Source organism: Lissotriton helveticus, chromosome 8 (assembly GCF_964261635.1).
Source record: "Lissotriton helveticus chromosome 8, aLisHel1.1, whole genome shotgun sequence".
In the NCBI taxonomy this organism is placed as follows: domain Eukaryota; kingdom Metazoa; phylum Chordata; class Amphibia; order Caudata; family Salamandridae; genus Lissotriton; species Lissotriton helveticus.
Window position 1 is genome coordinate 169,783,587 of NC_136069.1, and position 23,559 is coordinate 169,807,145.

The 23,559-nt window shown below is 48.6% G+C and overlaps 1 long non-coding RNA gene across 1 annotated transcript in view; it reads right to left on the reverse strand.

Moving 5' to 3' along the window:
* Positions 1 to 325: 325 nt before the first annotated feature.
* LOC144772480 (uncharacterized) overlaps positions 326 to 23,559 on the reverse strand; it is a 35,386-nt gene continuing 12,152 nt past the window's right edge. Inside the window, exon 3 of the long non-coding RNA XR_013599761.1 lies at positions 326 to 476. This is a non-coding gene — a long non-coding RNA (uncharacterized LOC144772480). The remainder of the gene's footprint in view (positions 477 to 23,559) is intronic.

The window sequence follows — 23,559 nt, forward strand, 5'->3', positions numbered from 1 at the left end:
GGGTAAAACGACCTGATCTGCCTGAACCCTTTTTCATCATTGCCACTAAACGGGCAAAAGAACAGCTTTGTGAGGAAGAACCACTTGATCTGTTGCAAGGTGCAGGTGTTCTTGCATTTTTATTCAGCATGGATCTAGGCATGGAAATCTCAGTGCAGGGTGTAAATATGTCCATCACAACAGTAGGCTGTAAACTGCATTAAATACTCTCTAAGGCCCTCTGAAGGTATCTGATCTAGGCAGATATGTAAACATGAAAACCTTAACCCTCGCTACCCTTCAATCTAACCCACAGTCCAGAAAGGAAAAAATATGGCACAAGGACCACGAAAGAAAAGGGTTTATTAGGGTGTGGTAGGAGCATTTTGGTTTTTGGTATATCCAGGTTATATGATGCTCTATTGTACATCTTTTCAGCCCTGAAGAAGTTGTGGGTTACCTCCCCAGACGAAACACGTGTTGGCTGGGCAACCGTTCTGGAATAAAAGAAAGAAAAATACAACTTATGATTACTCGTTTTGTTGTGACTATATTCATGTGTTGTTTTATATTTGCTATGTGACTAGATAAGACATGGAAATTGAGTTCTGGATACTGTTTACGTGTGCACAGGCTGGCTGTTATAGCACAAGGACCTCCTGTGGTGAGGCCATGTTGTGAACATCTTTCACCCTGTGGGCTCAGCCAAATCGCTGTCATAATGTGTTGTAAAACCGCCAAAGGGATATGCAGCTATCTAACAGTAGTGTCAAACGTAACTTTGTGACTCAAACAACCCATATTAAGGGTGCTGAAACTCTGAAACTTCCCACCTTCAAATGACCCATTTTCCTGGTGCTGACTTTCTGTGTAGGTTGACCAGAGTTTCAAAATTGAAAACCGGGAGAGGCCAAACATAAAAGTAGGACTTAAAAGAGACAATGAAAATGGAAGGTTGCAGTTCAAAACTTTTTTTCATACTAACCTCTGCTACTTTAACAGATGTACAGGAACAGATATATTTACCCTACTTTTACCTACAGTGTACGCGTGGCACCTTAATAAGTATTATGAACCTGGTGTACTCAGCAAAATAGATGGCCAGCTCAGAAGGCTCCATCTGAAGGTTTGAGGTTTCTGTTAAATTCCAGTCTGAATTTACAAGAAGATTTTGTTTTCAAAGCATAAGCTATACCAGTGTGGCATGACATCATCCCAGTGGCGTAACAATAGCTCCTGTGGTGCCCCGAGCTCCAGGGGGCCCCCTTGGCACTGTGCACGGGCAGCAGCCGAGAGCTCCTGATTGGGTCTAGAGTGTTAGAGACCCCCTCTGTGCAGTTAGCAGGCCCCCCCCTCAAGTTTCCTTACGCCACTGCCTCATCCAGGTCTGCTTCTTCTCTCCGTTGGGAGCAAGCACTGAGGCTCCCGTTGACACCCCGTGACCCAGTGTAATGTAAATGGTGCACATCTAAAGCGCTCAGATATCTTCGGGATTATGCTATAAATGTGCAAACAAAAAACAGATGAATTAAGTTGTTTCTAACTGTAAAGGTGTCCATATAAGACATATATATTACAAATCTAGCCTCATATAGTATACACATGACCACTGACTTTTCTCTTATTTCATTAACAGTATCGTCATCAGGGCGGAGGCAGGAATGTTTCTCAAATCATATTTTAAAATGACAAATTTTAATAAATACATACCTAAAGCATGAAGTTGTAGCACTCATTTGCAATCAGCAGATTTTCCATTGACATGGCCACACAATTTCCCACTGACATGCTACCTAATTATAAAACTATATAGTGAACAATGTTTCGAAATTAAGTTTCTGCACATATTTGCCATCAGCACTAAGAAAAGTGTTCTGATTTGTTTTATTCATATTTAAATCTTTGTTTGCATCACATTTCTGAATTACAAAAAAGATGTGCTCTCGTAATTCCGGATACATTTTGAAATAGTTGTACTATTCATTTACAAGCTGTTTAAATGTTGTCGGTTAGGAAAACAACTGACATCTTACAGCCTTTTGTTTCACAATGACTGTCAGATAGATCACCTGACAAAGACCCCTAACAAGAGACAGAAACGTAAACACCCTTTTCCAGGATAAGCATAAATTAATGAAAAGACAAACTGACATTTGACCTCTGTGCTTTGACATCAAATATGTCAAGATAAAAACAAGATTTAAAGTTGTCTTTATTGCTCATTCATTCATTTTATGAATGAAAATAACACCTATTCCTTTCCAGTTTAAGTACACTTGCCAGAACAGGCGAGTAGGTCCCATAAATAGCTTGACCTGATAAAATCTGTCTCACATAAGCGAGTGGGCGAGTAGATTTTACGAGGCCTGTTGCGATATATACAAACAACATTATGGCTATATTCATACAGTTAATACCAACATTAATAATGTTGGTATTAACAAATTCAAAGAGTACTGTTCACTCCTCCAGCAAACAAAGTCACACAAACACCAAAACACAATCTCTAGACTGCATACTAATAAGCGCTCGATCACTCTCTAAAAACAAGCACCACATCTATGACCTGCTCACTGATACACAACCTGACTTAGACTTCATAGCTGAATCATGGTTGGGAGATGACGTGGCTCCAGTGTTACATGAAGCTGTTCCTCGAGGCTATCAAACTGTCACGCAACACTGCATAGGTAAAAGGGGAGGTAGATTAGCTGTTATATTCAAGGAAACAATAAATCTTACCAAAGCTGATAACGTTTCCATATGAGGTTCTGAGGCCCTCATGAGCAGATGGAACTCTACACCAACTTCCTCCTTCTTTACAGACCACCACCTAGCAATGCAACATTCCAAGACAAGTTTCTAGACAAATTTTCAAACCATATGACACTACACTCCAACCTATGCGTCCTTGGCGACCTAAACATACTGTATGACAAACCCAATACGCCCCATCCAAGAACTATCATCACTGGCCTAAAGATGTTGAAACTACATCAGATCGTCCACAAACATTGCTGGAAATATCCTACATGTCATTTTTGCAAATCCAGAATTAGTCACCTTTCGAAGGATTTCTCCAGTCACATGATCAGATCACCATCTGGTAGCTTTGCAATTCAAAACACCACAAATCAACATAACTAAGGCCACCATACATGTATCCACCTATCAACCATGGAACAAACCCAATTTTGAAATCTTAGAAACACAACTAACTTCCAACACAGATCTAGACACAATAAATTCCATTAAAAAACTTTAGGAGTGGCTCCAGGAAGCTTTTGATATCCTAATACTACTAAGAACAATAAAACAGGACAACAGAAAACAAGAATTTTTGGAGGAATGCAGAATTAAAAAAGATAAAACAACAAATTGCAAAGCTGCAACACAAGTGGCTCAAAACAAATAGTAATTAAGACAAGCTTCACCCATACAAACGTAACAGAATATACAAGTCAACATTAAAATAAAAAGCTAAAAGATAGGTACTATTTGGACAGAATTCAAATTAATAAATGTGCAAATTAAATTGTATAAACTTCTCTCAGATTTTTTTTAACCTAAATGAACAGAAAGCACACATCTCATGACTCCATTATTTACTAACAAACTGGCAAATCATTACACAACCAAAGCAGACATATTGGACTCCTATTTAAGACTAAGGAAAACCACCAGCACCAACCCATTTCCAACAATCCCCTCCAAGGGTAGGCTATCCCAGCCTCTACATTCCTTCAAACAACTATTACAAAGTGTATTTATGGATCTGGTCAAAGCAAGCAGGCCAGCCGGCTTCCCTTCTGACCCTTGTCCACCACAGATCTTAAATAACATTCTCCTATCTCTGCTGCTACACCAGTAAGAAAAATAAATATTTAACTACAGGAATCTTTCCAGAAGTCTTGATAAAGGTTTACATACACCCAATATTGAAGAAAACAAAACTGGACTTGCATGACTCAACCTAGATTAAGAATGGACCTTCCCTCTGCAAACTGATAGAAAGAGTAGCTTTCGCCCGAGGCCACACATCACTGAAGATAACTTTATACTTTCCATTTTCCAATCAGGACTCCGTACAGTAACAGAATCTGCTCCTCATCGTCATCTGGGATGTCCTTAAAAACACAGTAGACTGGAACTGGGTCGCTGCACTACTTCTCTTGGACCTTTCAGCTGCCTTCGACACAGCTGATGATGGCACTCTAATCCAAAGACTCTACGAAGTTGCCAGCATTGAGGAGACTGCTCTCGAGTGGATCACATCCTACCTTCAAAACAGGACAAATGTCATCCATACGCCCCCTTTCTCATCCAAACCGCAGTTCACAAAAGCAGGGGTCTCTCAAGGCTCTATCATCTCACCCTGTTAAAATATAATCGACAGACGTGAACATCGCCGGCGCCATCTTGCTTAACAAGAGCCACTGCGTGCACGTAAGCAGCAACCATTTTAGATATCGCAGCCATTTCACTCACTGCTAGTCACCTTTGATTCACCCTGACCTCGCAATCATCCCCAGCACCCTGACCAAGCCTGAACACACGTACTAGGGTCATAAAACCTTGTCAGCCTGACAATGCCCCGGAGCCACTTCCCGCCCTAAAACACATTTGTCCTTTCATCCCCTGCACATGAGCAAGGCCTCCTGATAACCCTGTAACCGCATCTGGCCACCCGATCCGGTCTCAGGCACTAACTGACCCCTGCAGACATAGTTTATTGCTCCCACACGGCAGGACTTGTAGCACTAACAAAGAAGTCTGATTTAATCAATAACACGAACCCTCAGATCTGACCGATCCCACACACTTTTAGATCCTGTCGGAATGTCCGGCTGCAAAATAGCAATCATCTGTTAGATTTGGGAGGGGGGACGACAGCTGGTGGGTATGTGTGGGAACCGGCAGGATGCAGGAATTCCAAGGATGTTTGGCCACCAATAAAATGTCTGTAATACTGTATAGAAGAGAAAGCAGCGGAGAAGTTGTTAGAGCACCTCCCAAAGACATTCTGCGTGTCCGAGTTGATGTGTTCTCCTCTGGAGTAATAAACCTGTTCTTGCCTTCCAGTGGCCAGCGCCTGCCTCTTTATTTTGGTAACTATTATTGAAGTGAATTAGAGGCGTCTTGCACCGGGCAGCTTTGGTATTTACAAGAGAAACGCTGTTTTTCTACAATTGGCGTCCCAACGTGGCGCCCATCAGAGACATGTGGATCCGCTAGAGAGGTCCTAACGACGGGGTGAACGACTGCAACGATCGGAAAAGTGCACCTGCCCAAAAGAGACCCTTGTCTGGGCAACTGATCATCCGAACTTCACCGGTTCCGAACGGACCTCTCTCGAGTGACCTGCGGTCCTGACTGGGATCCCACAGGAGTGCCGCGGTAAAATTGGAGTAAGAGGACGATCGGGCGCTGGAAGGGGAAGGCGAAGAACTGTCCATACGGACCGGGTAAGGCCGTGTAAAACGACTGATATTTGATTGTTTGATTGATTGTCTTGGGATTGTTTGGATTGAATACTAGTATTGCGCTCTTTGGTTCTTTGGTTATTTGGTTCTTTGAGACATTCCCTGCTTGCAAACAACGAAGAATAGGAATATTCTCTCTCTTTGCAGACAGCGAAGGGCAGGTAGTGCGGACCTTTGTCCACGACCTATTGAGATATTTATTTTGACTGCTTGTACGTCAAGCCTGTCTTCTCAAAATTGTTTGATTGTTTTGGACCGGACCGTTTATTAGAGGTCAGTCATCCGGCTCCACCGGAGGGAACCCCTAATAAAAAGGACATGTATGTGAAATACAGATTCATCGCTGTAGCTTTTAGCAAACTATGGCATAAAACTCACTAGGAAAAATCAAGAAAATCAGTAGGCCACTGATGGTATCTTTTGACCCCGCTAAAATGGAAATGCTAGGAATAGCCAGTCAACAAGAAACATGGAATTAGCATCGTAAATATTGATTGATTGGAAGTTTTGAACAATGGTTACTATTTGTAAATAGTAAAGGACAGGTAATGCACACTTCTTGTCTGAATTTAGGATTGAGAGCTTTGTTTTGACCGATATCCATCATGCCTGTCTTTTCTGAAGTTATTGGAAAATGGTTGTTTAAGCCTGAATTGTTTGTCGAATAAAAAGTATGGTATTTGTCCCATAATGTATGACTCATTGTGGAACAAATACACAAAGGAGAAACTCGAATTTAAATGGCCAGTTAAATGAAGTAACTCGATTCTAAAAAGTTAAAAAGATACAGCACGTAGAAACAACGTCAAAAGAATAGTCAAGATCTGTCTATTTTGCACTCCTACAACGTAAGCAATTGGTAAAGATCCTGACGTTTAGATATATCAATGAAGAGGACAGTAGATCGAACCTCTTTTACTTAACAGATCCCTCGGAGGAGCAAAAGCGCGCCTTTTTCAAACTAGGAATTTTTGTTTATATTACAGTTGTAAGGTTCCCAAAGAAGTACATTAGCCCGAAATTGGTTAGCTATGAACCCCAAGTACATTCTGGTTCTTGGAGTCCTAAAACATCGCAATCTTTATTTTGCACACCACGTGTTTCAGAAGGGTTTTTCAAATGCTCCTGAGCCTCACCAAAGGAATGCCATCCAGTCTAACATTAGGCAGAAGTGAGTTATAAACGTATTAGGTAAAAAGGAGAGAAAAATCTTCTCTAAACTTATTTGCCTGCATGGCCAAAGCCAGGGCTCGAAAAACATCGCAAGAAAGCTCATTTTAAATATTAGCGTTTGATGGTCCTTGCACAAGTTATATAATTAGAAAGAAATTTTTTAGAAAAGTCCTGCTCTGTTTTAACCTCTCGTAACCTCCTAACGCAGCGGTCATCTGTTTAGATTATATATGAAAACCATTTCTAGGCACTGTATTTTAGCAGTCGGGCACAAATGCATATTACCGGTTTTTAGAAAGGCACAGTTTCTTTTGTATGTATAGATTGGTATGCCTTACACAAACATTTCAGGCATGGCCCAGTCCGTGTTTGTGGACCCCATGTACAGGTCTGCCAGGTTTGGCAATTACGAATCTGTCATTTTCTGGCACAACTGTGCTCCCGCATAATCGAACTAGAACTTCGCTGTGTCCTGCACCCGCCTCCAAAACTGATCTCCATGCAGACATTAGACAAGTCTGTTAGTGGTCTTACCGTGTAGCAAAAATGCATACCATTAAAAGCACGAATGCACCCAGTGAAACTCGCTACCTCCTATAGTTTCTATGCTCCACGAATAGGAACGGCCCCAGGCCACTGTAGATCGTTTTTCTTCAATGAAAACATTGATCCATCACCCCTCCCCACCTTATACTGAGTACCTCTGGCCTCTGACTCTTTTCTACACACGGTCCGTAATACCACACTCGAACGATCTATGTAGTGAGCGTCCTACCATTGGTTATCTTCGCCGCACTAAGAGTTCTTCTGGGCTTCAGTGCCGAGATGCCATGGACTGCATCCCAAGAGATAAGTCAGATACATGGTAAGTAAAAATATTTTCGTTATAACGTGCGTTGGTGTGCTTTGAATGCTGCCCCCTTCCCCTCTTTTCTTTTTCTTTAGGTTACATCAGAGTTTTGGCCGAAGAATGAAGAAGGCCTAAATGCACCGTATTCCACGCGAAAAATAGGCTAGTACTGTAAGATGGTACGTTGTATGCAGAGGCTATCTCTGGGGGCGTGAAAAATTTGTATGGTATGAATGCGTGTATGTCATGATTTGTATAGTATGAATGCGTATGTGTCATGTGCGCCTGGGTCGATAAGAGAATACTTTTTGTATGACTGAGGTGTTGATCGAGCAGTCAATGGGATGAGAAAAATAGACCTGAACATCGTGCCAACATGCAAAGTAACAAATGGCATTTTTGAAAAATAGCACATTCCTTACTTAGAAACGAGTCTCTCTCAGAAGCCAGTGAATGGGAGGGTAGCCTACATCAGGAGCTTGTAGGACTATTGCAGTACAACAGGCTGACTCCAACCGATATCCCAAGTGTGCGACCGTTTTCCAGGAACACCTCCTCATCCTGTTTAGACCAAAATAATGCGCACCAGTGAGCTGATTTATGTACTGACCAAATAGAGAAATTTAGAGTCCCCTGGGTTGAAATTCATCCAAATCCTCCTCCACCCAGAAGTTAGAGATATTGTCATGTTTTAGATTTACCCCTTCTTCTTCCATCCACATAGAAAGATAAGAACAGTACCGTTGCACGTCTGACTGGCATTCCTCTTTTACCTCAGCTTGGACCATCGTTGCTAGATTTTGGGGGATCCCACCGTGAGTATCAGTACGACTGGGCTAGTGTCCGACCAATTAAAGGGAGTAAGTATTTTCAAAATAGGTCACTGTAAAAAGTTCAATCTGGTCGGGGACAATCGATATTTGCCCGGCGGTATTGCCTCTGTGACCCTCTAGTTATTAAATCAAATGAAGAGGCAGGCGCTGGAGACTGGAAAGCAGGAAACAAGGTTTTTTTTATTCTCTCCGGAGGAGAACACAACGAAACGGACAGAAGGTATCGTTCTGAGGTGCTCTAACTGTATTCCTGAGGCCTGGCCTCTTATACACACATTTATGACTTTATTGTAGATTACACATACATGATAAAGCTTTGATGTACGGAAAAGACATTCTCGGAACTCCCCTTTGGGCCCGTTCCCATACACATTTACAGTTGAAGTCCCCACCCTAGTCACAACAGGTGGTGAGCATCGCGCAGCTGGATAATCCGCCGATTCACGGAATGTGGGGGGTTTGATCGGGTCTCATGGGGTGGGGGCTTTGATCAACCCGGGGATTCTTTGATGGGGGAAGCTTTCTATTGTACGGGGAGGGGCAAGGATGGTATCGGCAGAGCTGGGTGTCGGCTTGGGAACGGGGAGGACAAAACGGGCACACGGGGAAAAAGGGGGTTTGCATCTAAGGGCCGGAGATCATGAAAGGAAAGCAGGGAGGTGTCGCGCTGGGAACAGGATGAGGGCCTGGGGCAGAGCAGCGCCGAAGAGGGGTTTATGACTCAAGGCAGGTGCAAGCAGGGGGTGGTCAGCGTGCAGGCTTAGCGAAGGCAAAGGGCTATGTCAGGGGCCAGCGGCATGCAAAAGGGTTTGTTCTGATCGGGGCATCTTAAAATGGCGGGCGCGCACGACAAAAGTGTGGCATCAGGGGAAGAGGCAAGATGGCGCAGATAATGTTCACCAAAACGTACTAATTTTCAACAGTCCTCCCTTTAACATATTCAAGACATCTTGCTGGTTCATTTTCTACTCGGGTCTATTGTGGTGGGCATGAGAAGGAAAACGGTAGGAACCCTAGATGAAAAAATTGTAAACAATACATTTTGAGATTTCTAGTTTTTAGGAGGTGGGCCTATTTGATAAACTTTGATAAACTTGTTCAGCAGGAAAGTCATAGGAATGCAATACAAAAACGGTTCTGTAGCGAGCAGCAAGTACATATCATAACGTGAACTGGCAGGTTATTACATATTTCAGATTTGGATTGGAGCAGGATCAATACAATGGCGGCTGGGAGAGAAATGAGGCATAGCAAAAACGGTGATTGTGGATGTCAAATGTTCGAAGTTTTACGAGTTCTCATTGTTCTTTGTGGTCTTTCGTTGGCGCTGTTGAGCACCGGCGGTGGAGCTACGAGTCCAGCTCTGTTCTAAGTTCTGCGTTGCAGGGCACGACCCTTTCCTCGCGTTTCTGGTCGGTAAGGTCCTTTTCGCCCTGTGTCCTTTGAGGTGATTGTCAGAAAGTTCCGATGGAAGAAGAGCGTTCAAAACAGTCCATAGGGTAGGTCAGAGGAAAAAAAGGGGGATGGAGCAAGGCCAAATTGGGAACAAACTAGGGGAACGAGAGACTTCAAATAGGCGGGCGTGTGACAGAATTCAGAGAGCGGGGACTTGTCGACAGGCACTGGACGTCGAGCAGGGGCATCAGGTCGACCCTTTTTTTTTCATGCTGTCGAAAACAGTGCCTCGTCCTGCAGCTCTTTTCTGTCGTGGTCTCGCCTTGGCTAATGTCGCAGGTGTTCCTTAGTCTGCAGTCAGGCCTCGTGCTCCCACATCCGGTCCTTCTCTCCTCCAACAGCAGTACCCTTAAACAAGTTTGAAAAGACAGTCTTTAGAAAATTTGCAGATGGAGATAATCAAAAAAGTCTATTTCTCTCCCAGCTCCAGGCAAAGAATGAAAATGCTCGTTCTCACAACTGGCACATGAAATGACCGGTGACGGGCCTGTTGGATTTACTTATGACTTTCCTTCATAATTAGTTCACGACAGTTCATCTGATGGTGACCCACCTTCGTGAGACGAACCTGGCGAAGATATGCTGTTCTCTAGAGTTTTACATTTACAAAGGGTACTGTGAGTCATCAACATGGTACTACACAGGTATTTTGCTGAGAGACGAACATGACTAAAACATCTCCTTTCTATAGATGCATCCTGCTTTTAAACTACTACGGGGTTCATTTCGGTTATTTCTTTACCTTGGACTAGTCTGTTAACCTTGTAACCTTTTACAGCCCGATTACTTAATCAGGAAGGACAGGGGTTTTATGGGAAACAACCAGGGACATATACAGGGGAGGTAACGGGGGTGATCATTTTTTTCGGCTTGGGTATTTGCGACAATTCGGGGAGGGGAGGGTCGCGTATTCTGAGGTCCTTGTTTTATACTATAGGAGCCGTTGACACGTAGTTCCCTTATTTCGGGTCAGATTAGGGAACCTCTGTCGTCTTACCTGTCCTTTCCCTTACGGCCCCACCTGGGTTCATTGACTTCTAGCGGAAAAGGAGAGGTAACGACGCGGTCTCAGGGTGATTGTATTAAAGACAAGTTTTTGTGCAAATACTGACGGTATTTGAAGCCAATTAGGTGGGGTGCTAGGGGTGGCAGTCTGCCAATTTCGGGGCTAACCACTCGGAAGAGTGGGAGTGCAGAAATAGAGAGAGAGAGAGAGAGAGAGAGAGAGAGAGAGAGAGAGAGAGAGAGAGAGAGAGAGAGAGAGAGAGAGAGAGAGAGAGAGAGAGAGAGAGAGAGAGAGAGAGAGAGAGAGAGAGAGTGAGAGTGCAACGGCAGGCTAAATAGTACACGTGCAACAGAGAGGGTGGCAGTGTATTCAAGAAAGGCTATTTAGTGCATTACACAGTAAAGGGCATTCGCGGGTCTGCGTTAGGATCTTGTAATCATGCAGTTTGAGCATTAGACAGGGTAGAGGGGACGCGCCTTGAGAAGAAGGAAAGAAGAAAGGAGGTACCATTTTGTCGCACTTTTCGCATTCTCGGTCCTTCGACCAGTTGGGTCGACGCCTCAGTCACACACACACATTCCCTCATAGTTTCGCATCATACGTGACATGGGTTCATTCGTCCGGTCTGGTTTAAGGGTGATCACTTTGTATCAGGGTTGTGCTAATTTTTCGGGTTTGTTCGGTACGTGAGTAGTCTGCAGGCATGTTTAGACGCCACCTTGCGGCGCTAGTCCGTTTCGTGAATTAGACATGGCAAGGTTTCGGATCTTCGCCACACCTCGGCTGTAATCTCTGATGTAACCTGCAGAGGGAGGAAAAAAAGGGGGGGGGGTGGGAGACAGCATTCGCGCACATTCAAATACATGGATTCATAAGTCCTTTACTTACCTCTTACTCGTCTTTCCTCCTCGGGGCAGGGTCCCTGGGGATATGGTTTCTGGAGTCGAGGGGGGGTAGTGTGTTCATATAGGTCGTGTGCGGGGAAACGTAAAAAGGAAACCAGAGGTGCCTAGTGCGAGGTATCTAGTCAAAAGGATGTATCTCACTATCGGGGTCCTTAACCCTCTTTCAACGCTGTGGCGTTCTAAGGTTCTTCGGTTCTTGGGCCCCTGATACTTTGGAACGTGGTACTTTATAATATTTACATTATTTTATTTCTCCCTCCTTTTACATTCCCTCATTTACACCGTTCGTTTTACCCATCCTTGGAAGTCAAGGTCTTCCTCTACGCGAGAGTTCATGGGTCAGTTGCGTACTTTGAAGGCGGAGTGTCGTGTTGTTGATCCGATCCGTCCTCCAGGGCTGGGTAACCATCTTCCTTTAACCTTAAAGAGAGAGCAGAGTAGGGTGCACAGAAAAAAACTTTCCCACCGATCCCACATTTTTTTTTTAATAAAGCATGCAATACCCGTCCATAGTTTCAAAGACTTTATTTTGCAAAATCATTTCAGCATATGGATTATGAGGGTGCGGTCGTTTTTGGCCGGTCGTGGCAATGGCTAAAGTGCATACAGTGGGGGGTTTCGCTTGCAGCAATAAAAACATCGGAAAGTTTTACTCGTTCATTTGTAAGTAACTAAAACGTCTATTAATTGGTTGGGGGTTCGGGGGCATTTATTTTCCTATATGCATACCGTACGTGAGCGTCGTAAATGAGGTTTACATCAGTTATAAAAATATAATACATTGTACATTTGTAATCAACATTTGTAACGGGGATCCTTTCATACTGTTCGTCGTGTGAGTTCTCCTTGTCTTTTCTAGCCAAGTGTACAAAGGATCATATAAAATCTCAGAACATCAAGTTTATATTAGTGCGAAGGAACACCACGAGGTGTTCGTAAGTTCCGATTGATACCAGCGCCATTTTGGGCGGGGCCGGCACAGTCCGGAAGCAGCATCAGGGGGAAATGTTTCCATTACTGGCAGTTTGGACCAGAGTCCTTTTCGGCAGTTCTAGAATTCACGCTAACAGAAGGTGTGGCAATGTCATGTTTGTTTCGTTGGCGATCAAGGCAGCCGTCCCTTACCGGAAACCTGCAAAGGCCGAAGGTTCCGCCGGGGACCTTTGTATGATCTTCAAGGCTGCGGAGATGCTGTCGGAGATGGGGGCTCGTGCTCCATGGGACAAATGTTCGAGTTATATGGCTGGCCAAAGTTACTCTAGTGGCCGGGGCCCGCCTTCCAGCGGATCCAGACGCCATTTTGAGGCCCTACAGGGGCCACTCTCGTCGAGTTTGCAAGAATGGAAGAGATCCTTTGGAGTGAAAGGAAGAGGTCCCTGTTTTGTGTAAGCGGGACGTTCAGCTGGGGTGCAGCTGTGATGCCCCCACCTGGGGGGGCGAGGGAGACTCGTTCACATCGTCTCCTTCTCCCGGTGCACTCCATGCCGCTCCTTTTCATCGCCCCGCATGAAGGTCTCTCCACATCCGGTGTTCCCCAAGTGCCACCATTGTACGTTCGGTGCTGCGCAAGTACTGGGGTGCCACCATTGTACGTTCGGTGCTGCGCAAGTACTGGGGTGCCACCATTGTACGTTCGGTGCTGTGGAAGTATTGGCACCATCGCCTGACTGGGGGTGTTCGGCGTCGGGCCGGGGGCTGGGAAACCTCCTATCGGTGGAGGTGGGAGAGGCTCGTCCGCGTCGCCTCTCCCTCCCAGTCCAACTTGGACAAATTGTTGTGGAGGTACGTGCAGGACATCCCGCCGTCCAGGACTGCTGCGGCTGTGACGGAAGAGAAAAGGAAGAGGTGCCTCATTCTCCTCTGGACATGTGGCGGGACTACCTTAGTCTTTCCAGGCCCGTTGCGGCCGGCCAAGGAGACATGTGGCGGGACTACCTGCAAATGTCCAGGCTGCGGGCTCCTGCCTCTCCTCCGGCTCCCCCATACGTTAAGATTTCCTGACCAAGAGTTGGCGGCCGGGCTCGCCTTATATGGGTTGCCGTTGGTTGGGCGTAGCCGTAACCCTGCCCTACTTTGGAAGGTTCCAGAATGGGGGGGGGGGCGAATGTTCTGTTTGACTTTCATTTTCTACAGTTTATCGTTATTATTCCTTGTTTGTTGTGTTAAATTAAAAGTTCAAGTTCATTAATGGTCTACGGATTTTGTTTTACCATTTCTTTCTTTCCAGGTTGCTTTTATGCTAAGTTTCTGCTAACAGAGGTCGAGTAACACGGAAACACGTGTAGAGGGATGACGCAGATTTGTACATTACATACACACAAACTCAGACGGGGGACAGTACAAGTACGACATACAAAGACCCAAGACAAATATAAAAACAGTTATTGGTCATAATTATCTCTTTCCGTCTGTGAATTTTAAACGAGGCTGGGTTCCCGTCTTGACATTGCCCGACCTAGGAGAACTTGAGCATGCCGCTGAGATTTTCCTGGCGAAATCTGTGCCATCGGGCATAATCAAACGTGGTAGTTCTGTCTGGTCTGTCTATGTAAGTCGGGTTCTTCTTTGCCTCGCGCCTTTTCTCGTACTGTCGGTCTGTCGTTCTTGTCGGCCCTTTGCCTTTACTCACGCTCAGTAGAGTCGGGCATTGGGCTTTCCAGTGTCCGACATACCTACAAAAAGCGCATTGGTTTGACCCTAAGTCTGGTCGTCCTTTGCATAGTGTCGGGGGATAAGTCGTGGGTAGCGGTGTCCTGGGGTTGTCCTGTCGGTATATTTCTCTACTTTGTTTGTCCTCGTCTTTTCTCAGTCGTCGCATAGCCTCTCTGCGCCACATACCGAGACTGTCGAGCATAATTGGCGTTGTCTTATTATTTCGAAGGGCTATTTCTAACGTTTCTATTTTATCAAGGTCAAAGGATCCTGCCAGTGGCCACTGTTTGTCTTGGCTATCTTCGGTATACCTGTGCCATAATTTATTATAAGCTATGGTGACTAACCCATAGTTTATGAACATGTCCTTATTAGGGGTGCCTTCTAGTGGAGCTATATGGTCCACCTCTAACACCCGGTCCGGGCTAAACAGGCTATTTATCAGTGGGGAGAAGACAGACATGACGGCTCGTAACGAGGGACTAAAAAGTCAGCACTGCCTATCTTATCACTAGGTGCAAAGACTAGACAGAATATTTCTATTCTACGTTGTTTGCAAGCAGTGAATACCTCATGGACCAAAAAACCAAAAGACCAATAAATAACAATGGGGAGAATGAGTAGGTCCGCAAAGATCTGCGTTACCTACCCTTTTCACTATCTGCAAAAAGGGTGGTCACTTCCCTGTTTGCAGACAGGGAATCTCCAGGAAACAATATTTTTGCGAACAACAGTTCAGTTTCAAGCAATTATTAAGTGGGGGAGAAAGAAAACAAGCACGGCTGCTACCCTACCTATCCTCCACTGCTTGCAAAGAGAGAGAGCCTGTTGTTTCTCCGTTTGCAGACAGTGAATCTCCAAATAAAAAAAATAAAAATAAAACGAGCAATACTAGTATTTTGAACAATCAAGCAATCAAACAAATTTTTTTTTTCCGCAACTTGTCGTGGCAACACGACCTTACCCGGACCATGTGGACAGTTTCTTGTCTTCCGAATCCAGCGCCCGATCGTCCTCTTTTTCTCGTATTTCTCACGGCACTCCTGATGGTTCCCAGTCAGGACCGTAGATCACTCGAGAGAGGTCTGTTCGGAGCTAGTGAAGTTCGGATGATCGGCTGCCAGACGAGGGTCTATTGGGCAAGAGCTCTCCCGATCGTTGCAGTCGTTCACTCTGTCGTCGGGACCTCTCCCACTGGATCCACGAGTCGCTGATGGGCCCCACGCTTGGGACGCCAATTGTAAAAAGTTCAATCTGGTCGGGGACAATCGATATTTGCCCGGCGGTATTGCCTCTGTGACCCTCTAGTTATTAAATCAAATGAAGAGGCAGGCGCTGGAGACTGGAAAGCAGGAAACAAGGTTTTTTTTATTCTCTCCGGAGGAGAACACAACGAAACGGACAGAAGGTATCGTTCTGAGGTGCTCTAACTGTATTCCTGAGGCCTGGCCTCTTATACACACATTTATGACTTTATTGTAGATTACACATACATGATAAAGCTTTGATGTACGGAAAAGACATTCTCGGAACTCCCCTTTGGGCCCGTTCCCATACACATTTACAGTTGAAGTCCCCACCCTAGTCACAACAGGTGGTGAGCATCGCGCAGCTGGATAATCCGCCGATTCACGGAATGTGGGGGGTTTGATCGGGTCTCATGGGGTGGGGGCTTTGATCAACCCGGGGATTCTTTGATGGGGGAAGCTTTCTATTGTACGGGGAGGGGCAAGGATGGTATCGGCAGAGCTGGGTGTCGGCTTGGGAACGGGGAGGACAAAACGGGCACACGGGGAAAAAGGGGGTTTGCATCTAAGGGCCGGAGATCATGAAAGGAAAGCAGGGAGGTGTCGCGCTGGGAACAGGATGAGGGCCTGGGGCAGAGCAGCGCCGAAGAGGGGTTTATGACTCAAGGCAGGTGCAAGCAGGGGGTGGTCAGCGTGCAGGCTTAGCGAAGGCAAAGGGCTATGTCAGGGGCCAGCGGCATGCAAAAGGGTTTGTTCTGATCGGGGCATCTTAAAATGGCGGGCGCGCACGACAAAAGTGTGGCATCAGGGGAAGAGGCAAGATGGCGCAGATAATGTTCACCAAAACGTACTAATTTTCAACAGTCACCTGCTAAAATTATCGACTATTAGGAAGGAGGGAAAGAAGGAGCCTGACCCGAAAGCAAAATTAAGTAAAATTTTGAGATGTGCAACGTGCATGGAAAAGTCCTTTTTGTCCAAAATACCTCTGTGTTTTGTCTTCGGTTTTTTGTGCTTGGTGCATCTACTGTTGCATCCTATTCGGTATTGTGTATGTATGTAAACTATGCATTTATGTTTTCCCTTGGCTTGTGTGTTTGATATGTAAATTGTCCTGTACTGTTCTGTGTTGTACGTGTACTTAATAGCCTATCGTTGTGCACACTCTCTCTCTCTCTCTGTGTGAGCCTACCTACGCTGTCCAGGAATGACCATTTATTTATTTATTTATTTATGTAGTTTGTAGAGCGCACAGCTACCCCCGGAGGGGTGTCCCGGCGCTAGAACCAGAGCCTCATGGGGAGAAAAGAAGGGAGGATAGCAGCAGGGTGGGAATCAAAGTCCGGAAAACAGCCAAGTTTTAAGTCTAGCCCGAAAGATGGGTTCAGAAGGGCAGAATCTGAGATCGATTGGTAGACCGTTCCACAGTTTGGCAGAGATAACACTGAACCCTCTGCCGCCCATTCTAGCGCGTCTAAAGCGGGGAGAGATCAGGAGGCGGAGGTCGTTGGATCTCAGGGATCTAATGGAATGGGATATTGACACTCGTTTTTTAAGGTAATTGGGTCCAAGGTCGTTGATAGCTCGATAGGCAAGGGTAAGGATCTTGAACTGAATGCGGCTGGCAATGGGAAGCCAGTGGAGCTCTTTGCGATAGGCGGTGACTGACTGACGGAAGGGGATGTTTCCAATCAGTCTGGCTGCCGCGTTCTGGACAATCTGCAGCCGGTCGATCAGATACTGAGGAGCACCAGCGTAGAGGCTGTTGGCGTAGTCCAGGTCTGACGTAATGAGAGCCTGGGTTACTGTTCGGCGGGAGTCAAGGGGGAGATAGGGGAGTATCTTCTTGATCATGCGCAGCTTCATAAAGCAGGCAGATGTAACTTTGTTAACTTGAGCTGTACATGAAAGAGTCGTCGAACTGAAATCCCAGGTTGCGGGCAGAGTGGACGGGGGAGGGAGCGGGATCAAGTGCCGTGGGCCACCACCGTGAGGGGGGAATGGGATTTTTCTGGTTAAAAAACAGCACCTCAGTCTTATCCGCATTGAGTCTTAGATGGTTGTTGGTCATCCAGCCACTGATGCTGTCAAGACACTGGCGGAAGTTGGCGAACGTGGAATCCGAGTGGTCTCTGAAGGAAAACATCAGCTGAGTGTCATCAGCATAAGAGACCACTCTGACTCCACAGGACTCCACAACATCGGCCAGTGGGGCGAGATAGACGTTGAAAAATAGAGGGCTGAGGGCAGAGCCCTGTGGCACACCACACAACAAGGGTTTATCCTCCGATTTGAACGGCCTCAGCACAACCCTCTGACTTCTTCCAGTAAGGAAGGACTCAATCCAGCTGATGGCAGTGCCGCCAATGCCGGCCTGTTTGAGTCGGTCAAGAAGGATGGGGTGGGAGACCGTGTCAAAAGCGGCGGACAGGTCGAGGAGGACAAGCATGGCCTCCTCGCCCCTGTCCACACACTCACGAATGGTCTCCGACACCTCCAACAGAGCAGTCTCAGTGCTGAATCCCGCTCGAAATCCTGATTGTGAGTCGTGCAGCAGAGAGTTGTTCTCCAAATACTCCGTAAGTTGCAGCTGAACGGCTTTTTCCAGGACTTTAGCGGGTTTGGGGAGGAGGGAGATGGGGCGGTAGTTGGCGAAAATTGTGGGGTCGGCATCGGATTTTTTCAAGATGGGGACCACCAGAGCTTCCTTCCAAGCGATTGGGAAGAGGCCATGGTGGAGGGAGGCATTCCAGATGGAGAGGAAGGAGCTGGCTAGTGAGGGAGCCAAATCACCCATAAGTTTGGCAGGGACAGGGTCGGAGGGGGCACCAGATTTGCATTGGGTGAGTAACCTGAGAGCGGTATCAATGGTCAATTTGTTGAAGGATAATAGGGAAGAGGATACTGGGGGCCTAGTGTGGGGGGGCAGGGGAGATAGCCCATTAGGAAATGAGGCACAAAGATTGTTAATTTTTTCGAGGAAATAGTCAGAGAGTCCATTGCATAGGGCCTGGCTAGCAGCGTTCGGTGTGGCCCTAGCGGGGGGGTTAATGAAGTCTTTGACAATGGTGAAAAGGGTTTTTGATGAGTTTTTGGCGTTAGCAATTTGAAGTGAGAAGTAGTCTCTCATAGTGGTTTTTTTTTGTTTGAGGAAGTTTTTCAGAGCAGATTTGTAAGTGATTTTGGCTTCAGGGTCGTAGTTCTGCCTCCACTTGCGCTCGAATGCCTTACATCTGCTTTTTTCCTCACGGAGGGAGGTAGAGAACCAAGGAGCGGAGGGGCGGGATCTGGCGGAGGAGATGGGTTTAAGGGGGGCGATGGAGTCGATGGCTTGGAGGAGGGCGGCATTGAGCCTAGAGACATTTCCATCAATGTCAGTGGAGAGATGTTCCGCTTGGAAGTGGAATAGAGGGTCTAAGGTGGCACAGGTGACCTTATGCCATTTTCTTCCCAGCTCTTTTCTGGGGACCGTAGGGGCAGGTTTCAAGCCCAAGGCAAGGATGAAGGGGATAAGATAGTGGTCGGACCAGGTAAGGGGAAGGGGGGGGAGGACTGTGATATTCGAGAAGTTGGCGAAGATAAGATCTAAGGTGTGACCCGCAACGTGAGTGGGGCCAATGACTAGTTGTATAAAATTCAAACTTTTCATGGTTTCCAACAGATTGTTGGCTTTCACGCAGAGAGAATTGTCAACGTGGAGGTTGAAATCACCTAGCACCAGAAAGTGTTGGTGCTTAAGGGAGAGATCAGCCAGCTGGTGAGTAAGTGCAGTCAGTGAGGGGGTGGGGGCAGTTGGGGGGTTGTAGACTAGAGTACCCGCCAGTATTACTGCCGCAGAGTCAGAGACAGAAAAATACATAGCTTCAATTATCCCGATGTTAGTTAATTTGGTGATGGTCAGATGAAGATGGGATTTGAGGATGACGGCTAAACCGCCTCCTGATTTGCCCCCAGCCCGATTGATGCACTTTATATCGTACCCTGGCGGGGTGGCGAGGTAGATATCAGGGGTAGAGGAGTCAGTGATCCAAGACTCGGTGAGAAATAGAATGTCCCAATCGTCAGAGGTGATTGACATCCAGATGTCGTTGGCATGGCGGGGCAATGACCGGCAGTTGACCAGACCTGCTTTCAGCGTCCGGGGGTGGGACAGGGGGTTCTGTAGGTTAGGGCAGGGGCGACGACGAAGGTTGTAAGACGGGAGTGTAAAGTTACACTGAGGGCAGTGGAAGGGAGCATCTTCCAAGTGGTCAGGACTGCAACAAGTAGTGGTCGAGCAGGAAGAAGGGTTTAAAAGGAGTAGTTGGGTTTTGGTCTGTTAGACGGGGACCTGGAGGGTCGGCCGAGCACAGTGATCGCACAGACAGGTAACTTCCCCCCCCACAGATGGACACCACACAAAGCTTATGGTAACACCTTTTATAGGCACTTCGGGTAGTAGAGTGGTACGATACAGGGCGATCAGGACACGATGATCCTCTCAATTCTAGTCTCTAGTAAGGGAAGGGGGTAGCGGGACAGTCTTGGTACCCACGGGTGTGTAACGGTGATAGCTCACAATCCTCGAGCTCGGTGTTCGGATGGGTCAGACCGCGGCAGCGCCGGCAGGTCCCGAAGAGGTCGTAGGTGGCACGGGCCGCGGCAGCGCCAGCAGGTCCCAACGAGGATGAAGGTTACAACGGGCCGCGGCAGCGCCAGCAGGTCCCACGAGAATGCAGGTTGCAACGGGCCGCGGCAGCGCCAGCAGGTCCCACGAGGATGAAGGTTACAACGGGCCGCTGCAGCGCCAGCAGGTCCCACGAGAATGCAGGTTGCAGAGGGCCGCGGCAGCGCCAGCAGGTCCCACGAGGATGAAGGTTGCAGAGGGCCGCGGCAGCGCCAGCAGGCAGGACAATAGTTCACAAGGCAGGGCTGTGGCAGCACCAACAGTCCGTCAAGGATGAGTTCGTCGCGGTGTCTCTCGACTCCAGGATACAACTGCCTTCCTGTCCTGGGGCTGCCTCAGTTATAGGTCTGGCGCCCTTTGATGTCCGGACCCTCGCTCTTGGAGGTCGGGAGGTCTGGGATGAGGGAGTCCAGACACCCAGCAGGGGGGTGGAGCCAGCGCCCGAGGAGGCTGGGGGTGCTCGGCACCTGGCGGGGGAGAGCCGTCGACACTTCGTACTCCCATTGACCTGCCAAGTGGGCCGTTCACCTCCTGGGTGGAGGGTGGTGCCGGGATGTCGGGGCCTGGCCAGGCCCAGGGTTGGGGTCGGGCTGAGGCCGCGCGGCCGCGTGGTGCCGTGTCCAAGATGGCGGCTGGGCCGGGCAATGGTGCTGACGGTGGCCCGGGCCCTGTCCTGCGGGGAGGGAGCGAGCCCTTCATGTGGCCTGTCCAACATGCGTCCCCCCAAGCTGAAGGCGGGGAGAGTCACCCATCTTCTTGGGGACTTTCCTCGTCGAGGCGGAAAAAGCGGGACAGGCCATCCGCGTTGGCGTGGTCTTGGCCGGGTCGATGTTCCACAGTGAAGTCCATCCCCTGCAGGGAGATGGACCAACGTAGTAGTTTCGGGTTTTCCCCCCGCATCTGCATGAGCCATTGCAGGGGTCGATGATCGGTCTGGACCCGGAAGTGGGTGCCGAAGAGATAAGGCCGGAGCTTTTTGAGGGCCCACACCACGGCGAAGGCCTCCCTCTCGATGGTGCTCCAGCGTCGTTCTCGGGCCAGGAGCCGTCTGCTGATGAAAGCCACTGGCTGGTCAAGTCCTTCGGGGTTCAGCTGGGAAAGGACTGCCCCAATGCCATGGTCGGAGGCATCTGTTTGGACGATAAATTCCCGACTGTAGTCGGGGGCCTGGAGCACCGGGGCGGAGCACATGGCGGCCTTCAGCTTCTCGAAGGCCGCTTGACAGTCTGGGGTCCAGTTGACCTTCTTTGGTTGGTTTTTGGAGGTGAGTTCCGTGAGGGGCCCTACGATGCTGCCATAGTCCCTCACGAACCGTCGGTAGTAGCCCGTGAGTCCCAAGAAGGCGCGGACCTCGGTCTGGGTGATGGGGGACTGCCACGACTGGATGGCCGCGATCTTGAGTTGCAGAGGGGCCACCAGACCGCTTCCCACCTGGTGCCCGAGATAGGTCACGGACCCCTGGCCAATTTGGCATTTGCTGGCCTTGATCGTGAGGCCAGCTCGTTGGAGGGCCTGTAGCACCTCTCGGAGGTGGTGGAGGTGGTCGGACCAGTGGTGGCTGTACACAGCGATATCGTCCAGGTAGGCGGCGCTGAATCCTTCGAGTCCTGCCAGGACCTGGTTTACTAGCCGCTGAAAGGTTGCTGGGGCATTCTTCATGCCGAATGGCATGACCTTGAAGTGATAGTGGCCATCCGGGGTAGAGAATGCAGATCGTTCTTGGGCCCGGGGTGTGAGACCGATCTGCCAGTAGCCCGCTGTCAGGTCGAAGATGCTGAGGTAGCGGGCAGCTCCCATGCGGTCGATTAGTTCATCTGCTCGGGGATGGGGTGTGCGTCTGTTCTGGTGACCGCATTCAAGCCCCGGTAGTCGACGCAGAACCGGAGCTCCGGCGTGGCGCCGGGGGCGGCCGCTTTGGGGACCAGTACCACTGGGCTGGCCCAGGGGCTGTCTGAGGGCTCGATGATCCCGAGGGTGAGCATCTTGGCCACCTCCTCTTGGATGCAGGCCCGTACCCGATCTGGTACGCGGTAGGCCCGATGGCGGATAGGGGGACTGTCTCCCGTGTCCACGTCGTGTAAGCACCAGGGGGTGACCCCTGGGGTGAGGGAGAACAGGGTGGAGAACTGTAGCAGGAGGACTCGGCAGCCTTGGCGCTGTTCCAGGGTGAGGGCCTCCGAGAGTCGGACCCCGTCCACGGAGCCGTCCTTCTCCCGTGACCGTAGGAGGTCAGGGAGGGGTTCGGAGTCCTCCTCGGTTCCATTGTCGGTTGCCATCAGGAGGCTGAGTTCGGAGCGTACAAAGTGGGGTTTCAGTCTATTAGCGTGGAGGACCCGGAGAGGGTTTCGGGAAGATTCCATATCGATGAGATAGGTGACAGGGCTCTTGCGCTCGATTACCCACCCTTGTTGACCGGGTTCAAATTCGATGGAGGATGCATTTCTATCGTACCACCTTTTCATGTCCTCCTGACTGGCCTCCAGGTTTGCTTTTGCCATCTCTCTGAACCTTCTGGTCTGGTTGCGGAGGGTTAGGAGGTACTTGAAAACATCTGGAGGGTTCTTTAGAGGGGGCATTTCCCAGCCTTCTTTGACTAGGCTGAGCGGGCCTCGCACCGGGTGTCCATACAAGAGTTCGAAAGGGCTGAAGCCGAGGGACTTCTGGGGGACTTCTCGGTAGGAAAAGAGAAGGCACGGTAGTAGCACATCCCACTGGCGACGGAGGGGCTCTTCCAACCCCCCAATCATCCCTTTGAGCGTGCGGTTGAACCGCTCAACCAGTCCGTTCCCTTGAGGGTGATAGGGGGTCGTGAATCGGTAGGTGACCCCACACTGTTGCCAGAGGGACTTCATGTATTTTGAGATAAAGTTCGTACCCCTGTCGCTGACGACTTCTCGGGGGAAGCCCACTCGAGAGAAGATCCCCATCAAGGCTCGACCCACTACTGTGGCTGTTATCGTACGAAGGGGGACCGCCTCAGGATAGCGGGTAGCGTGATCCACCAGGACCAGGATGAAGCGATGTCCCTGTGCTGTTCGGGGGTCCAGGGGCCCCACAATGTCTATTCCCACCCTTTCGAACGGGGTGGTCACCACGGGGAATGGTTGTAGGGGTGCCTTGAGTTTGCGGCCGCTCTTCCCACTGGCCTGGCAGGTCGGGCAGGACCGGCAATGGTTGGATACGTCGTTCCTCATTTTGGGCCAAAAAAAGTGAGTCACCAGGCGGTGGTAGGTCTTGTCTTGGCCCAGGTGCCCGGCCAGGGGGACATCGTGGGCTAGGTTCAACAGGAAGTCTCTGAAGTGGAGGGGCA